The sequence below is a fragment of the Pristis pectinata genome, chromosome 12 (assembly GCF_009764475.1).
Source record: "Pristis pectinata isolate sPriPec2 chromosome 12, sPriPec2.1.pri, whole genome shotgun sequence".
Lineage (NCBI taxonomy): Eukaryota > Metazoa > Chordata > Chondrichthyes > Rhinopristiformes > Pristidae > Pristis > Pristis pectinata.
In genome coordinates this window covers 26,397,506-26,415,805 of record NC_067416.1, presented here as the reverse complement: position 1 = coordinate 26,415,805, position 18,300 = coordinate 26,397,506, and positions in this window count along the sequence as shown.

The window sequence follows — 18,300 nt, the reverse complement described above, 5'->3', positions numbered from 1 at the left end:
AATCAAACTTTAATCAGTTGGAGCAAGAACCTTCATCATCCTGATTATGTTTCTGAAATCTTGAGGTTGTTTTATTACAGCAGATGGACCTCAAGTCTAGGCTATGCAGCCAGTCCAAGGTATAAAAGTTGTTCCATCAACGTAGGGCAAACATCTTGATTTTCATAAAACAATATAGAATTATTTCATCCCAACTTATTTGGTCAAAGATGATTACGACCAAAGCTGTACTGTGACAATTGAATCTTTCTAAGATTGCCAATAGTCTAACTTGGCTCACTTTGTCCACTAAGGTAATGACCAATTAAGTTTCTGTTCCGGCTGCTTTCCTCTTAATAATATTTTAATATGATATTATTAATAATATGATAAGTTTATCATTTTGAATATGCTTTGATTTAGTTTAGTTTCTTCCCAATATCTGCAATATTTGCTTCCTCTTGCTTTTTTAATATTCTACAAGTTACAGAATGTAAGAGCTGCGATGTCAAGTTACAGCTTTATAAAACATCTGTTAGGCCACACCAGGAGTATTGTCGGCTGTTCTGGTCACCACACGAAAGGCAGGATGTGAATATGCTGGCGGGGGTGCAGAGAAGATTCACCAGGATGTTGGCTGGATTGGAGCATTACAATTTTAAGAGAGACTCCATAGTTCTCCCTGGAGTGGAGAAGGCTGAGGGATGACCAGGTAGAGGTATATAAAATAATGAGGGGGATCAGTAGGGTAGATAGTAAATATCTTTTTCCAATGATGAGGATGTCAAAGACAAGAGGAGTAGCTTTAAGGTGAGAGATAGAAGGCTTAGAGGGGCCTCAAGGAGAATTTTTTCATCCAGAGGGTCGTTGGAGTTTGAAATGCGCTGCCTGAAGAGGTGAAGGAAGCAGATACTTTCACAGAGTTTAGGAGGCATCTAGACTAGTACTTGAATCATCAAGGCATAGAAGGTTATGAACCTTAAATTGGTAAATGTGTAGTGTAGGTGGGTATAGTGGGTGGAACGGACATGATGGGCCAAGCTTCATGATCCCATGACTCTGTTAGTCACTTTGGTACCTCAGGAAACTGCTTCCAATGCTTGTAACCATAAATGTGCCCGTTTCTAAATTTTTCAAGTTCTGATGAAGGGCTATTGACCTGAAATATTTCTCTCTCCGCAGGTGATGCCTGGAACATATTTCCTGCTTTTTCTGTTTTTAATTCTGTTTTCATGAACTTTTGGATGTGGACAATGAAAAGGAGTTTCCATCAGGCATTACAAGGCCTTTGATCTGCTGATGAGGTAATAGGTTCATATAGCGCAAAACAGGCTCTTCAGCCCACCATGTCCATGCCAACTATCAAGTACCCATCTAGACTGATCCCATTTATCAGCACTTCTTAGCTAGTTACAGCAAGGAAATTTTGGATTCTGCAGCAGTGAAATGTAATTTATGTTGGGAATGGATGTTTAGGGATGCAAGTAAAATGTAACATTCACTAACTAATGATGATATCTATGGCTTCATGAAGTCTAGCCGACCAAAACAGTACAGCAACAAACGGTTACATGGTAATTGTAGTGTCTGCTATTTGACAATAAATGGAATGGAGGGTGCAAGAGAAATGAATTATTATTATTATTATTATTATTTAGTCTCAAAGGGTCACCTTCATAAAACAAAATCTATAGAAGTTATTTTAGGATTACGGTGTTAACTGTGGCTCAGTTGTTGGTCCTCCTATTTCTATGCCAGAAAGTATAGGTTTATGTCCCATTCAAGAGATGTGAACTCAAAACTCTTGACTGATATTCCAGTTCTCTGCAAGAGGATACAGAGTGACCTGAGCTCCCTTTCCTTTCAGCTGTACTATTGGGCTGGATTGTCCTCAATTCAGCCACCCACCTGGGTTCAACCCAAGGGATCAGAAAAAGTGTAGTTCTGGGGAATGTGCGAGGGGCAAGTGCAGAAGAACAACTGCATTGAGGACAATCTGGCCTAATACTGCAGAAGAAAGGGAAGGGAGTTTAGTGCGCTCTGTATAAAGGTGTCAACTTGTAAAGCCATCAATTAAAATAAAATAAACCGATGTCTGATGAGGCCCACTGTTAAAGTTTTTATACAAGCTTATCTTCCCATTTTCTACACATTACTGCTCTTGAGCACCATGGAGTATTTGTTTATACCCTATTCTGGTGAGCATGCACTGTCCAAAGCAGTCTTATCTTTTCAATGAGCAGTATAAGGAAACAATGGAGAAATACAATGAAACCGATGTGTCTTAATAGACCATATCATGAGGTGCCATGTCATTTGGAAGTGTTATTGCATAGGTGACTATTGTCCATTGAATGGTTTGTCTGCTTAGTTTAGTGTGTTCTCTATACTATCGGAGTTGTTGAATGATTGATTTTTTTTCAGACAAGAACTCTGTCTCCTGGTTACCTTCTACCTTTGGTTGCTGCTGCTCCTCTCTATAGGAGAGTTTTTTTTGTGGAACAAAGAAAATGCAAACCAAGCTGGTAGAAATAATGGGGTGGATGCAATGCATAAGCAGCACTCAGTATTCTTCCCACACACACTTCTTGATTAGCCTTGGCATCTAAACTTTAACCGGGTGCCTCAAAGTGGATGCAGCCATGGCTGCAATGAATGACTTCTGCATTCAAACAGGCCTGTTTCCAGTCTTCTGTTCCTTGGCATAATGGTGGCACTGTGGACTGTTGTAGAACAACTTTGACATTCAAATGCCATGTTCAAGGCAAAAGATCACACACCAGCCTTAAGTTCATCATAAGGACCCACTTTCTGTACATGAATTGATGATATTGGATGTAGAGAACCATTTGTACTCAAGGAATCATAAAAGATTATAAAGTTCAAAGCTCACTTCTGCATTTAAGGCTTTTGCTGAGGTTCAGATAGGAAAATTGCTCTCTGAACAACTTGGCTGTATGTGGTTCCTGTTGAGAATCTTTCTCCCCATCATCACTCCTTCTCCCCTCTTTTGGCGGCTTGCCTTGTTTTCCCAGATATGCTCAATTCCTTGAAGAAGGCTAATGAGTGTGCCCAAGTGTGGGAATAGCTGCTCCAGGCAGGAACTTTGAAGTCAGTTGAAAGTGCTTTAGCAATTACCACACTACTCCCTGCAGACCTTTAAAGCTTGGAATAACTATAGTAAGTACCAATAGCACATGGAATTGTAACAACTGCCAAAGCAATAAACCAGCAACTAATCTGTAGGTAGTTACTGAACCCTTTAAATAGTGCTAATGCTTAAGCAGGAAAAGCATTGGGGTGGAAGAGCGTGGTCTTCAGTTTGTTGCTGTGTGTTTGGCTATTTGAGGTTAGAGAGCATTGGGTGGATCACTGAGCTCCAAAATACTAGTGCTGGTGTGCATTTCCATCTGACTGACTTATCTACTCTGCATATCTCTGGAAGATAATCACTTTGTGTCACCAATCAATTTATCATCTCTCAGTTTGGCATCTATCACACCTTGCCTCAGAAATGTACATGTAGAGTCCTGGAGTTGTACAGCATAGAAATAAGCCCTTTGGCCCAAGATGTCCATGCCAACCTTTTTGTCCATCTACACTAATTCCATTTGCCTGCAGTAGGTCTATATGCTTCTATGCCTTACCTATTTAAATGCCTGTCCAAATGTCTCTTCAATGTAGTGATTGTATCTCACTCCACTCAATGCCTCCTCTGGCAACAAGTTCCACAGATCCTGTTTTGGAATCATAAGTGCCTTGTATCTCCAAAACTGGCACCTGAGAGCCCAGTTTCATCACCTGTCGTCACCTCATTCACCCCACATACCCATAACTCTAAACTAGGCTCGGGTGCTGTGTTGTCAGTTCATTGCACTTGTTAGTCTGGTCACAATCCATAGTTGTCTATTTCATAATAACAGTTCCTAAATCATTAGCACCACAACTATTAACTGGAAGTCAAACTGGAAAGTTGCATCAGCAGATGTTTAATTTGTAGCCATTCAAACAATGAAACATCCTGAGTACACAATTAATGTTTGAATCATCATTGACTTTGCTCAGTTCTACACACAGCTGAGCACAGAAACCTGAATACAGACAAGACAGTTTCCTGTACCTGTTGAATATCAAAGGAGCAAATGTCTATGTTCATGGCCCTGATTCTATAGTCTGTATCGTGCTGCTGTGCTTGCCACTGATCTCTGAACTAAGACTGAACTTACATCTCGCAGCAACAATGTGCTGGAGGAAGCCAGAGAGATCCATGGCTGGAGGACCCATGTGGCAACAGGGCCTTTTGCATCTATGTCATCACGTTGGGGGAGAGAATGGAGCTGGTGTGAGACAAGAAGAAGCCCTGCTCACACAACTATTGTCAAAATCTTGGACAGATAGCAAAGCCGTGCTACCTGGTTTAGCTGGCTTTCAAAGCTGTCAAAAACAAAGAATGGTTCTGACATTCATGACTTCCAAAAATATTCCAGAACCAAAAAGATAAATCAAACTGTTGAAAACAATCATAAAATCATATAAACATAAATGATTTAATCAAACTAGAGCACTTAAAAACACTAAAAGATATTTAAGTAGACTCAAACACAAGAAAAAGTTTAAAAAATATTTCCATTTTAATCCATTGCAGCCATTCTATTCCACTGAAGCAAATGGATTGAGAGGATTCTCTGCTGTAAGTATGGGGAATCGCTACAATGTTATCCTCAGTTGCTGGACTACATGAGGAGACCTTCATTGGAGCAGAGACAACAAAGTGCCAGAAAACAAGCTGTCACTAAGTTTGGGATTTCTGTGTTTGTGCCAGAAACTTGCTGGCAACAACATTGGATTAAATTTTGCAAATATTTTTGTGAGATTAGAGTTGGTAAAAATGATGTAAACAGCACACGGTTAAAATATGCAAAAAGTGATTTTTGATTTCTATATATGAAATTTTATTGATTTGAAATAGTTTTTCACCCAATTTCATATTATTCATTAAATGGAAAAATGCCTCCTTAAAATGTTGCCTTTAGGGCCTTCTTATTAACAATGACTTTTCTTCTGAAATCTGCACAAAATTCCTGAAGCAGCTAAAATGAAAAAATAAAGCTCAAGCCACTGCCATTCATCATTGTGGCACTGTTTGCTGAAAATAAACATTGTCAAAGCAATTACACCAGGCAATTATGGACATCTTCTATTCTTCTGGAAATAAGCTCTAAGTAGTCTTTGGTCACTGTCTTAAATCCAGCTTGAGAACCATTACCCGCCAAACTCAGGAAAATTAGCCTATTAGAATACCTGAAAATATGTATCCTTGCAATTTAACTCATCCTGTTGGCACATAAAACAGAATCAATACCAGAAGCTAAAATCCTAAGCTCCATCCCCACAATTAGAGCCTTCTCGCTAGTATATGGAAAATAATGTTTTATATACCTTTCCAATTCTTTTGTAATGCCCTCTCTCCCCAGAAGAACTCCTTCATTCCTCTGCTCCCTACCAATTCTAACATTCAGCTTCCTACTTGGTTCCTGAAATTATTGTCCCAAAATTTCAGCATTTGTGCCATTACTGCAGTTTATTTCAAGAGGGAATACAATGAGGTTGTGCAAAGAGCTTTGAACCACATAAATATTTCTAAGAATGAGGACATAAAATATAAAGTACTCAGGTGAATTGTGCTATGGGCATTTTGCTGTGAATAACTGCTGCCTTTGACCATTGAAGAAAGTCTGTAATCCTTGGTGAGAGGACTGATAGAGAGATTAGGAAGTGTTTACTACCAGCATTGAAACAGAACTATGAGTTTGTTTTATCATTCAATAAGATTGTGCTTGATCTGGTACTTAATTCCATACACTTACCTTTGCCCCATATCCAGTAATAACAGAAAAAAGTCTCAGAATTAAAAGGTATATCCATAGCTTTTTGCATCCTTATAAGCCATTAGTGAAATTTGTTTCAAATCTGACTCCATTGCTGCATTTATCTCTGCTACAGACCCTTGTTCTGAAAGTCAGCAGGCTATATTGTTCCTTATCCATTCTCAGCAGGGACTTGGGTCAGGAGCTCACTCCATATTTCTGATGGAAAGCAAGTGCAATAAATTGAATCTCCCTCAGCGACTATGGAAGACCTCTACTCATGATATGTTAGCCCCTCAGCACTCACTTTCACTGCTACACTATCATTACAAGCAAAATACACTGCACCCTATGGTTCTTCATCCATATTAATCGTGCAGCTGTCTGACTCTGGGCTTCTGTTATGCCAGTATGAATGATGGCATGAAGCACTCAGATAAGTTGTGCTGTTGGTGTTTTGCTGTGAACTGTTGCTTCCTTTTGGCCTATGGAGAAATCCCATGATTTTATTAGCACCCTGTCAATTTGGTTATTTCCATTTCAGTTCATGAGCTGTAAGCTATCCATTAGCACTTCATAAAAACATTGATGCAACATATTGAACAGGGGGAAACTGCTCTGGATGCTTTGGTGCATAGTTAAATTGTAAATGTGCTTAAAAAGAAAATGAATGTGATTTTCCCACACATAGCAGCCAATTCAATTATTCCCCTGATTACAAATGTGAAAACTTATCTCCCAGCACAGCTAGATTTTTGAAGAGCTATTTGTTACTTAAAAGGCACTTTGAAAGGTGAAAAGATTATAATTGAAGATAACCTATAATTGGTCAGATGTTCCAGGATTAGTTGGATGCTTGTTACCACCTGTTTGTTTACCAATACTCGCATAAAAGACTATTCAGTGAGTAATGGGGCAGCTGGGAATAATCTGGGGGGTGTTACGGACTCAGTGAAAGTCCCTTTAAGATAGAGAGTGTGTGTGTATGTGTGTGTGGGGCGTGCTTACGTCAATAGAAGATAAAGGACGTAATGACGTTGTTGAGGAAGAAGAAGAAGAAGAGAGAGAGAGAAGGGAGAGAGACACCAGCCTGCTTGTTTTTCTCTATCGATGGATGAGAAACAATAACTGTGTTTACCACTGAAATCCATGTATGGAAGTTGGAAGTAATCCAGTGGAGTTCACTTTGTTGCTGACCTGTAGAAGGAAACAGGTATTTGTGTGTGGACGACCACGGTTCGGATGCTTTTCGGGGTGAGGAAGTCACTACCGAGTAAACACTGAAGTGTCGTTTGGGTTCCATCGTGGAACATTTGGATTTCGTATGTACTCTCTCTATGTTTTTCTACATCTACATCTTATCTTCAGACAACGGTGGTTGTTGAAGAAGCCCTTGCTCATGTTTCACCTTATGGCTTGCGGAACTGAACTTTAAGAACCATTCCGGAACTGGGAGTTTTGGACTTTGTCACACACACACACGAAGAGTTTAGTTTTGGGGTTAACGTTCGAGGTTTAACATTTTTGAATTCTAACATACTAACATTTTTACTTTTATTTTACGTATTATCATAAGTAGTGATTAATAAAATAGTTTTTAACACTGAATCATGCTCAGTGTGTTTCTTTTGTTGCTGGTTCGTGACAAAATTGGGGGCTCGTCCAGGATAGTTCCCAAGGTTAACGAGTGTCATCTGGGATCGTTCCCCAGAGTGACGAAATTTGTTCGAGATTCAATCCAAAGATTTTTGAGGGAGGTCTGATAAATTCTTTTTAATTGGCTTGTGTGTGTGGAAACCAGCAGCAATGGATATTAAGGCATTTTTGGAGTCACCAACCCAAAAGGGATTGGAGGTGGCGAAAAAGGATGATCTGATAAAGATTGCTACAAGGCTAAACCTTACAGAAGTAAAGCAGTCTATGAGAAAGGCAGATATTCAGAGACTGATAGCTGGCCATTATGTGGAAAAGAAAGTGTTTGAGAAGGAAGTGTTAAAACAGTTTCCTGGCAGTGAAATAGCAATTTCTGAGGCACAGGTGCAGCTGGCAAAGATAGAGGCTGAACGAGAGCAAAATAAATTAGAAGCTGAACGAGAACAAAAGAGATTAGAGGCCGAACAAGAGGAAAAGAAATTAGAGGCTGAACAAAAGCTAACTCAGATGAAGATAGAGGCTGATCTAGCAATGAAGCAGATGGAATTGAAGAAGATGGAGCTGGATAGTGAGGAGAAGGAAAAACAGAGGCAGCATGAGTTACAAATGAAGCGTAGGAGTTCGGAATCTGATTCTGATGATGGTTTTTCAGCCAGCAGGGAGGTTCGATTAGTCCCTCCGTTTGAAGAAGATCAGGTTGATCAGTATTTCCAACATTTTGAAAAGGTTGCTGTGAGTTCAAACTGGCCAAGGAAAGGATGGGCTCTTATGGTACAGAGTGTGATTAAAGGTAAAGCTCAAAAAGCTTATTCTGCTTTGTCTGTTGAGGATGCAGCTGATTATACCAAGGTAAAACAAGCTATATTGAAGGCCTATGAATTGGTCCCTGAGGCTTATAGACAAAAATTCAGAGACTTGAGGAAATCTGCAGATCAGACTTATATGGAATTTGCCAATGGAAAGAGAATATGTTTTGAACGATGGTGCCTGGCTAAAAATGTAGATGGGGATTACGATAAATTGACAGAATTGATACTGGTGGAAGACTTTAAAAGATGTGTTCCAGCTGAATTAACAACATATTTAAATGAAAAGGCAGTGGAAACTTTACAAGAAACTGCTAGGTTGGCAGATGATTATGCTTTAACCCATAAATCCAAATGGGGACAACCTAAAACCTTTCAAAAGAGTTACAAAGACAATCCAGGTAAACCGGAGATTAAATTGGGAGGTAATCAAAAAGGAAAGGATGAAAAGAAGCCAGGGCTGGAGAAACCTGTTGAGCGTACTTGTTATTACTGTAGGAAACCTGGTCACGTGATATCTAATTGTGCCCTTTTGAAGAAAAAGAAGGAAGCTGGGCCCAATGCTTGCTTTCAGGCAATTAAAAATCAAAAAGGTTCAGGAGATGCTGTTAAAGATCAGTCCTTGCAAGAGGGAAAAGCGGAAAAGTTGGAGGAGGTGAGAAAAGAATTCCGTTCGTATGTATCAGAGGGTTTTGTTTCACTGAATGATGAGTCACCCCAGGTGCCAGTGAAAATTCTTAGAGATACTGGGGCTAGTCAATCTCTCTTGCTGGACAGTGTTTTAAATTTTGGTGAAGAAAGTGACACTGGTGAAGTAAATCTAGTACGAGGCGTTACAGGTGAGACCATGTCTGTCCCTTTTCACAGGGTGATTTTAAAGTCAAAGTTCGTAGAAGGACCAGTCGAGATAGGGATAAGACCTAGTTTGCCAGTGGAAGGAGTTTCTTTGTTATTGGGAAATGACCTTGCAAATGGAGAAAGTGATCCTGTGGTACGGTTAACAACCAAACCAAGGATTGATGAGTCTGAGGATGATCCAGATGTTTACCCATCATGTGCGGTGACTCGAGCTAGAGCTAAAGAATTAGCCAAGACAGACAGTCCGGTGCAGTCTGATGTAGTTCCTTGTGACAGTCCTAAACAGGAAGAAAATTTTGATGCCTTATCTGAGACTTTTCTGTCTTCACTGGAGGATCAACATCCTTACAGTGAGCCTGAATTTAAAGATTTGTCTTTGTCAAGGAAGGATTTTATGGTGGAACAGACAAAGGACCCTGAGTTGACAGAATTGAAAGAAAAAGCACTCTCATGTGAGGAGATTGAAAAGGTGCCAACTGGATACTATGTCAAAAATGGAGTGTTAATGAGGAAATGGAGACCTCCTCATGTTCCTGTTACTGAGGAATGGGAAGTTATTCATCAGGTTGTTGTTCCAAAAGTTTATAGGGATGAGATTTTAAACCTGGCCCATAGTATGCCTTTGGGTGGTCATTTTGGTGTGAATAAAACTGTAGGGAAGATCTTGAAACAATTCTATTGGCCTGGTTTGAGAAAAGATGTGGTGATGTTTTGTCGAACCTGCCACACATGTCAGATGGTAGGTAAACCAAATCAAAAACCCCCTGTGGCTCCTTTGAAACCAATTCCTGCTTTTGGTGAACCCTTTTCGAAGGTGATTGTGGACTGTGTTGGCCCCTTACCAAAGTCTAAGACTGGAAATCAGTATTTGTTAACCATCATGTGTGCCACTTCTAGATTTCCAGAGGCAATACCCCTTAGAAATATTAAGGCCAAGACGGTGTCAAAGGCTCTTGTAAAATTTTTTACCTTGTTTGGTTTGCCAAAAGAAATCCAATCTGATCAAGGTAGTAATTTTATGTCAAAAATTTTTCAACAAATAGTCTATGAGCTGGGAGCAAAGCAGATTGTATCATCTGCATATCACCCAGAATCTCAAGGAGCTCTGGAGAGATTTCATTCTACTCTCAAAAAAAATGCTGAAGACTTATTGCTTTGAAAACACCAAGGATTGGGACGAAGGTATCCATTTACTTTTGTTTGCCGTTAGAGAATCGATCCAGGAGTCAATCGGATTTAGTCCGTTTGAGCTTGTGTTTGGACATAGGGTGAGAGGACCTTTGGAGTTGTTAAGAGAGCAATGGGTTAATGAGGAAGTTCACTTGAGTCTGTTGGACTATGTCCAAAAATTTAAAACTCGGTTGGAGAGAGTCTGCCAGCTAGCGAGAGAGAATCTGAAAACAAGCCAGATAAGAATGAAGACATATTTTGATAGACGTGCTCGGCCTAGGACATTCGCAGTGGGGCAAAAGGTGTTGGTATTTTTCCCTAGCCAAAATAATCCCTTGCAAGCTCGTTTTTCTGGACCCTATGTTATTGAATCTCGAGTGACTGATCTAACATATATAATCAAAACACCAGATAGACGCAAGAAAACACAACTCTGTCACGTAAACATGCTAAAACCTTATTATGAGAGGGATTCAGTTGTGGCCTTGGTGGATGGTGAAAAGGTTGTTTCTAGAATGCCTGATGTTGATGTTGAGGAAGGCCAATTTAGACCAAATATTGTTCCATCGAAACTAAAAAACCAAAATATCATGGAGAACCTTGAAACGAAGTTGGACCATTTACAAGTTTCACAAAAACAACAGATGAGAGAATTAATTTTAAAATTTAAAAATCTGTTCCCAGATGTTCCAAACAGAACATCGATAATTACTCATGATGTTGATGTTGGGGATGCAAAACCAATCAAACAACACCCATATCGAATGAATGTGGAAAAAAGTAAACTTGTTGATCAGGAAATAAAATACATGTTGGAAAATGATATTATTAGACATTCTACTTCAAATTGGAGTTCGCCCTGTGTTATTGTACCTAAACCTGATGGAACTATTAGATTTTGCACAGATTACAGGAAAGTGAATGCTGTAACAAAGTCAGATGCTTACCCTATTCCTAGGGTGGATGATTGCATAGACAGAGTGGGAAAGGCAAAATTTCTTACAAAGATTGACCTATTAAAAGGGTACTGGTGTGTTCCATTAACAGAAAGAGGAAGGGAAATTTCAGCCTTTGTAACCCCTTCTGGATTGTATGAATACAATGTTTTGCCATTTGGAATGAAAAATGCTCCGGCAACATTTCAAAGAATGATTAATTCAGTGATTCATGGGTTAAAACATACAGATGCCTACATTGACGACTTAGTGACTGGGAATGATACTTGGGAAGATCACATCTCTGCGTTAGAAAGGTTGTTTGAAAGACTTTCCAAGGCTAACCTTACAGTTAACTTGGCTAAAAGTGAATTTGGCCATGCCACTGTGACGTATCTTGGTTATGTTGTAGGTCAAGGCAAGCAAGCTCCTGTTCAGGTAAAAGTTCAAGCAATATCTGAGTTCCCTATTCCCACAGGTACGAGGACTGTTAGAAGATTTTTGGGAATGGTTGGATATTATCGAAAATTTTGTAAAAATTTTGCTGATATTGCTCTTCCCCTAACTAATCTTCAGAAGAAGGGAGTAAAGTTTGTTTGGACAGATTCTTGTCAAGAAGCATTTGAGAAGCTGAAAGCCATTTTATGCTACCATCCTGTGCTCAGAACACCTGACTTTGAAAAGCCATTTTCATTAGCAGTAGATGCCAGTGATGAAGCTGCAGGAGCTGTGTTGTTGCAGAAGGGTGACCTTGATGATATTGACCATCCTGTAGCTTACTTTTCAAAGAAATTTAATGAGCATCAAAAGAATTATTCCACCATAGAGAAAGAATTACTGTCGCTTGTTTTAGCCTTGCAACATTTCAGTGTATATGTTTGCACCGCTCAGAAACCATTGACTGTATATACAGATCATAACCCACTGGTGTTTCTGAGCCGAGTCAAAAACAAGAACAGAAGGCTGTTAAACTGGAGTTTAATTTTGCAAGAGTTTGATCTCAGGATAACTCACATTAAAGGCAAAGATAATGTGATTGCTGATTGTCTTTCCCGATGTTAAATGGGAAACATGTATCTGTACTAATCTGATAGTCTGTAGTTGTGTAGCATGATAATTATTAACATTACTAACTCTATGCGCGGTTAAAATTTTCTTGGGAAAATTTTTTTTTAGGTGGGAGGTGTTACGGACTCAGTGAAAGTCCCTTTAAGATAGAGAGTGTGTGTGTATGTGTGTGTGGGGCGTGCTTACGTCAATAGAAGATAAAGGACGTAATGACGTTGTTGAGGAAGAAGAAGAAGAAGAGAGAGAGAGAAGGGAGAGAGACACCAGCCTGCTTGTTTTTCTCTATCGATGGATGAGAAACAATAACTGTGTTTACCACTGAAATCCATGTATGGAAGTTGGAAGTAATCCGGTGGAGTTCACTTTGTTGCTGACCTGTAGAAGGAAACAGGTATTTGTGTGTGGACGACCACGGTTCGGATGCTTTTCGGGGTGAGGAAGTCACTACCGAGTAAACACTGAAGTGTCGTTTGGGTTCCATCGTGGAACATTTGGATTTCGTATGTACTCTCTCTATGTTTTTCTACATCTACATCTTATCTTCAGACAACGGTGGTTGTTGAAGAAGCCCTTGCTCATGTTTCACCTTATGGCTTGCGGAACTGAACTTTAAGAACCATTCCGGAACTGGGAGTTTTGGACTTTGTCACACACACACACGAAGAGTTTAGTTTTGGGGTTAACGTTCGAGGTTTAACATTTTTGAATTCTAACATACTAACATTTTTACTTTTATTTTACGTATTATCATAAGTAGTGATTAATAAAATAGTTTTTAACACTGAATCATGCTCAGTGTGTTTCTTTTGTTGCTGGTTCGTGACAGGGGCAAATCCTTTGGACAGAAAGATAACATTAACATGGTCCACTTACTGCTCTTTTCCTAACCAACATCTTTAATGTAGGTAGTCAACTCAAGCAGATGCCTCATCAGTTTTTGCTGTCTGATGTCCTATTATAAACCTGGGACACAAAAGTTTTCTTATTGGCTATCTGGTGGGACATCTGTGTGCTATATTTAGACCAGATACAGGGAGGCTCGTGGGCTACTGCCTCCTAAAATCCTCCAATTCTGCAATCCACCTTAATAGCTTGCGGCATCCTCCACTGTAACCCAGATGGGACTATGGATATTGAAGTGTCCAAACATGGCATTCTACCCTGGACATCTGTAAAATCAACCAAACATCTGCACCATCTCCTATAGATTGTCCGTGACCTATCGTTTGTCACTGAATGTTGGTTAAAATCTTCCCCACTGATTCCTATGAACTGAAACTGAGGATATTTATTTTCTGTTGTTCTTGGGTTGACATAACTTAGATCCAACTATGAGCCCTAATCATAATGAAATGACAAGGGAATATATGGGACACCAATTATTGCCCAGTAAGTATCAATAGAACAAAATTTCAGAAGTGAAGTAGAATGTGCAACTGTTGCTATAGTGTACATTTCGTACCACTGACAAAAGATTCAGAGCAGAACACACTGGTGCTTCTACGTTGCAGGTTTAGTGTTACCAATGGAGGATGACTTTATGATGATACAGAAGACCATTCAGCTCATTGGGTCCATGCTGGCTCCCAGAGGAACAATCCAATCAATCTATTGCCCTCTATCAGTTGCCAGAGAAGATCTACTGATCATGTACTAAACTATTTTATATGGGGAAGCTTGAGGCAAAAGTGAAATAACATTATTAAGAGTGGAGGCAGTGTTGTTCCATATGAATATTACATGGTTATGTTCCCTACCTTCATTATTGGGTGACCTGATATGCAGGATTTAGATTTGGAGACACTGGGTGCCTCAGGTACATGAAGGCATGTGGCCACTGTATCTTTTGATATAGGGACAGTCATCCTATGTACTGGATTGCATCAGACACCAGTATTCAAAATGTTGACCTTATTGAATGCCTATCTTGTTAAAATACCTAAATCTCATTCAACCTTTAGCTATTTCCACCACTGAGTAATTATGTTGCCACTTTTGATTCCATGCAATGCTGGTAATTGTTAAAATGCATCAGCATCATTCTAATCGCTAATATTTTTATCATATTCAAAAGTGGGTAAATGGAGTTCAGTGCAAATCAGCTATGACACACCAAGTGGACCAAATCCAACATCATCCCTGTATATCCCTAACTATATAAGTAATCCCTATGCTTCAAATAATTTATTTTACCAGTTTTAACTTTTCCCTTGAGTTCCTAACACTCTGACCTTAATTTATAGCCTTTAGCCCTAAATAATTAGAAACTCCTTAAAACCTACCTGAGATTCCCCTTTTTCAAGAGAAGCCAAGAAAATTGGCAATGTGTATTGGCTCCTGTGTTCACCAGATCATTATCATACAATACAGATCATACAATACAGAAACAAGCCTTTTGGCCCATCGAGTCTGCACTAATCATCCATCACCCATTTACACTAATCCTACTTTAATTTCATTTTTTATTCTCGTCACATTCTCATTATTCCCCCCCCCCCCCCCCACCAATTCTATCACTAACGGACATGCTAGGGGCAAATTACAGTTGCTAATTAACCTACCAACCCATATCTTTGGGATGTGGGAGGAAACCCGAATAGTTACAGGGGGAGCATGCAAACTCCACACAGACAGCACCTGAGCTCAGGATTGAACCTGGGTTCTGATGCTCTGAATCAGCAGCTCTGCTAGCTGCACCATTGTGCTGCCCTCTATAGGTATGCCTCATCTTTAAAGCTGAAAATTCCATTCTTTCACCCTAATGATCAGGGCCATTATTTCATTTAATATGGATAGAAGGAACTATAAAATTGCTTCAGCCTGTTTTTGAAAATCTACATCACATTGGCCTGTTTCTAGTTTATCCAGTTTTCAGAAGTCATGTAGTTAAAAGATTTAGGATTCAAGGTAAACATTCCAACCTGCATTGAGGATTCAAAGTCTGCACCAATATACTACCCATATAGTATCTATTTTCTCTTGAAGTCTGACACTATAGTATTGTAGATAGAATTATGTCTTAGGAGAATTAACTGTGGTATAAAATATCCATTCCTTATTCTTATTTGACTCAGGCCCAGAAGGCATGACCACATCCAATTGCATTTAATCAATGTTGCAATGTCACTTGTCATAAAACGAAGCACACACATTGTTTGTGGAAATTTAGTCTTTGTGCGCTGGGGTATAAATTGTAGCATTTTAAGGAGTAAAGTGCCAAACTCCTATGACTGTGTAAAGGAGATAAGAAAGAAAGACTTGCATTTATACAATGTTTTATCACATCTCTCAGAAATGTCCAATAGGTTTCACATGCTATGAATTATTCTGAAGTGCAGTGAATACATTCTGCTGTCCCCTTCTGGCTGCACTAACCTATTCCAGATATGAAGGGTTGCACAAACTAACTCTCCACAAATGTCTCTGATTGTCAGAGATAGTCAAAACAGGGCAAATAGATAAAAGTAATTAAGCACATCTTAACTGATAACAAATAATTAAAAATATTAAAATAACTGAAGGACTTTCCCTCACTTACATTTTGTCATTGGGTTGACGACTACATCCAAATAAATGGGATCTGTGGAGGAGTTGCATTCAGTCCGTAGGAGCAACCGTGAGCTTCTGGTTGCTTGCCACTTTAGTTGTCTGTCCTACTCCCACTCCAACCTATTTGTCTGTGGCCTCCTGCACTGTTATAATGAGGCCCATAGCAGGGAACAACACCTCATTTTCTGTCTGGGTACGTCACAGCCTTCCCACCTCAATATTGACTTCTTGGGCTTCAGGTACCTTCTTTCTCTGTCTGTATCAGAACTGCTCACTTCTGAAAGTCATCCTCCATCTACGATATTGGCTCAGTTTTTCTTCACCCCATCAGTATAACCTGACATGTTGGGCACGTCACACAGCCCAACTATTAGCAAAATATGAAAAACACTATGATTCTGGAGGAACTCAGCAGGCCAGGCAGCATCCGTGGAGAAAAGCAGGTGGTACCTTGCAGCCTAACGGCATGAACATTGAATTCTCCCACTTTAGGTAATCCCCACCCCGCCCCCTTCCCCAAACCCACCACCCCTCCCCCCCCTCACCATACTTCTTCTCTTCTTCCCATTCCTAGCCTCTTCTTTTCCCTCCTTTTTTTCCTTTCCTTCCTTACATTTGACCCATCCCCAGGTGGATCAGCTCTCCCCCCATCCCCTGCACCTATCTATCACTAGCTCTTACCTGCATCTACCCATCACCACCCTGTGCCCACCCCGCCTCCCCTCTTTTGTCCACCTATCACTGCTCTACTTTTCCCTCCCATATATTGGGTTTCCCCTTTTCCTATCTTCAGTCCTGAAGAAGGGTCCTGACCCGAAACGTTGACCGCCTGCTTTTCCCCACAGATGCTGCCTGGCCTGCTGAGTTCCTCCAGCATCATCGTGTTTTTCATCTAGATTCCAGCATCTGCAGTCCTTTGTTTTACTATTAGCAAAACATTAAGTTTATTAGCAAATTTTCACTTCTAATTGCCCCCACTGACCCACTGATAACTCTGACAACTGATCTCTATGGCAACTCCGGCCTCACCCTGTTATAGATATTTATGCTGTCCTATCTGTTTCTCTCCTCAACATCTCTGCAACTTAAAGCTACTTTTTTTATCTTTCCCATTCTTGACAAAAGATCATCGACCTGAAATATGAACTCTGTTTCTCTTTTCACAGATGCTGCCTGATCTGCTGAGGGTCTCCAGCATTTATTGCTTCCATTATAAATGGGGTTGGATTCTTGCACCAGCCCTACCATAAAGCTGATAGCCCAGATGAGACATGCATCTGCTCCTCTGCTCAGTACATCACTGTTCTCTTGCTGGGCACAATGGTGAGCCTAGTGGCAGAACAGGAGGTCAGAGTGACTGGCATCTGACCTCCAGCTCATCTCGGACTTCGACATTTGACCATATAGACTGAGGAGTGGGGCTACAAGTGAGCAAGATCAGAACAATGTCATTATATAATCAGACATAATGACATAATATTAGTCCTGATAAGAATTTTCAGGATGTTTTTGACTCACTAATGCCTATTTCTATGAAGACTTCTTATTGTTCCACAATGAATTTACAGAAGTACAAAATTAGTACAAAACCAAGACTTAACTGCGGTTTCTAAAATGTTTGTGAGGTTTCTTTTGGTGGTATAGGAAGGAAGTGAGAAAGGATTTTTCATTTGGTTCCAGAAGTTTATGATGCAGTTAAAGGGTGAAGGTGGTTGTAGCTATGCCTTTCCCACCAGTTGCTACTTTGTTAACCTTTCTCAAAATTTTGATGGTCACTGGTGTATAAACCTCTGAGTTATTATATCAGACGATATTGAGACAAATGAGATTCCCATCAACTACCAACTAGTTCCAATTTGTTCTGTCAGAGAACGTGAAGAAGAGATTGGTGAGAATGACTGAAATTCTTCAAAAGAGAGTTGATACCTATTCCTAGCTTTTTGTTTTGCTAATGTTTACTTACTTCATTCCATCATTGTCCTTGATCATTGTTCCACCACAGATCACTGACTGTACAAGGATTTAACAACATTCAGTTCTCTCTCATTTTCAGAGCCCTTGCTCACATCTTCCATCCGCATGGTTCCCTCCTACTGAATTTCCACTGGTGGGCCCTCTTTTAATATAAAATTAAAAACCCATTTAGTTCTCTGATGTTGCAGCATTCTTCATGATTTTCAAATGCTTTTAAGAGAACTTATTGATCATTTAATTCAACAACTGCTATGAAAACTAAATGCTGAATTCTAATTTCTGTTCTATGATTCTATAGGAAGGGGTTAGATAGTCTTAGGCGAGGTTTAAAGGTCGGCACAACATTGTGGGCCAAAGGGCCTGTATTGTGCTGTACTGTTCTATGATTCTATGATTCAAATATTCTGAAACATCAAGAATGGTCTGTGAAGGAAGGAAGGA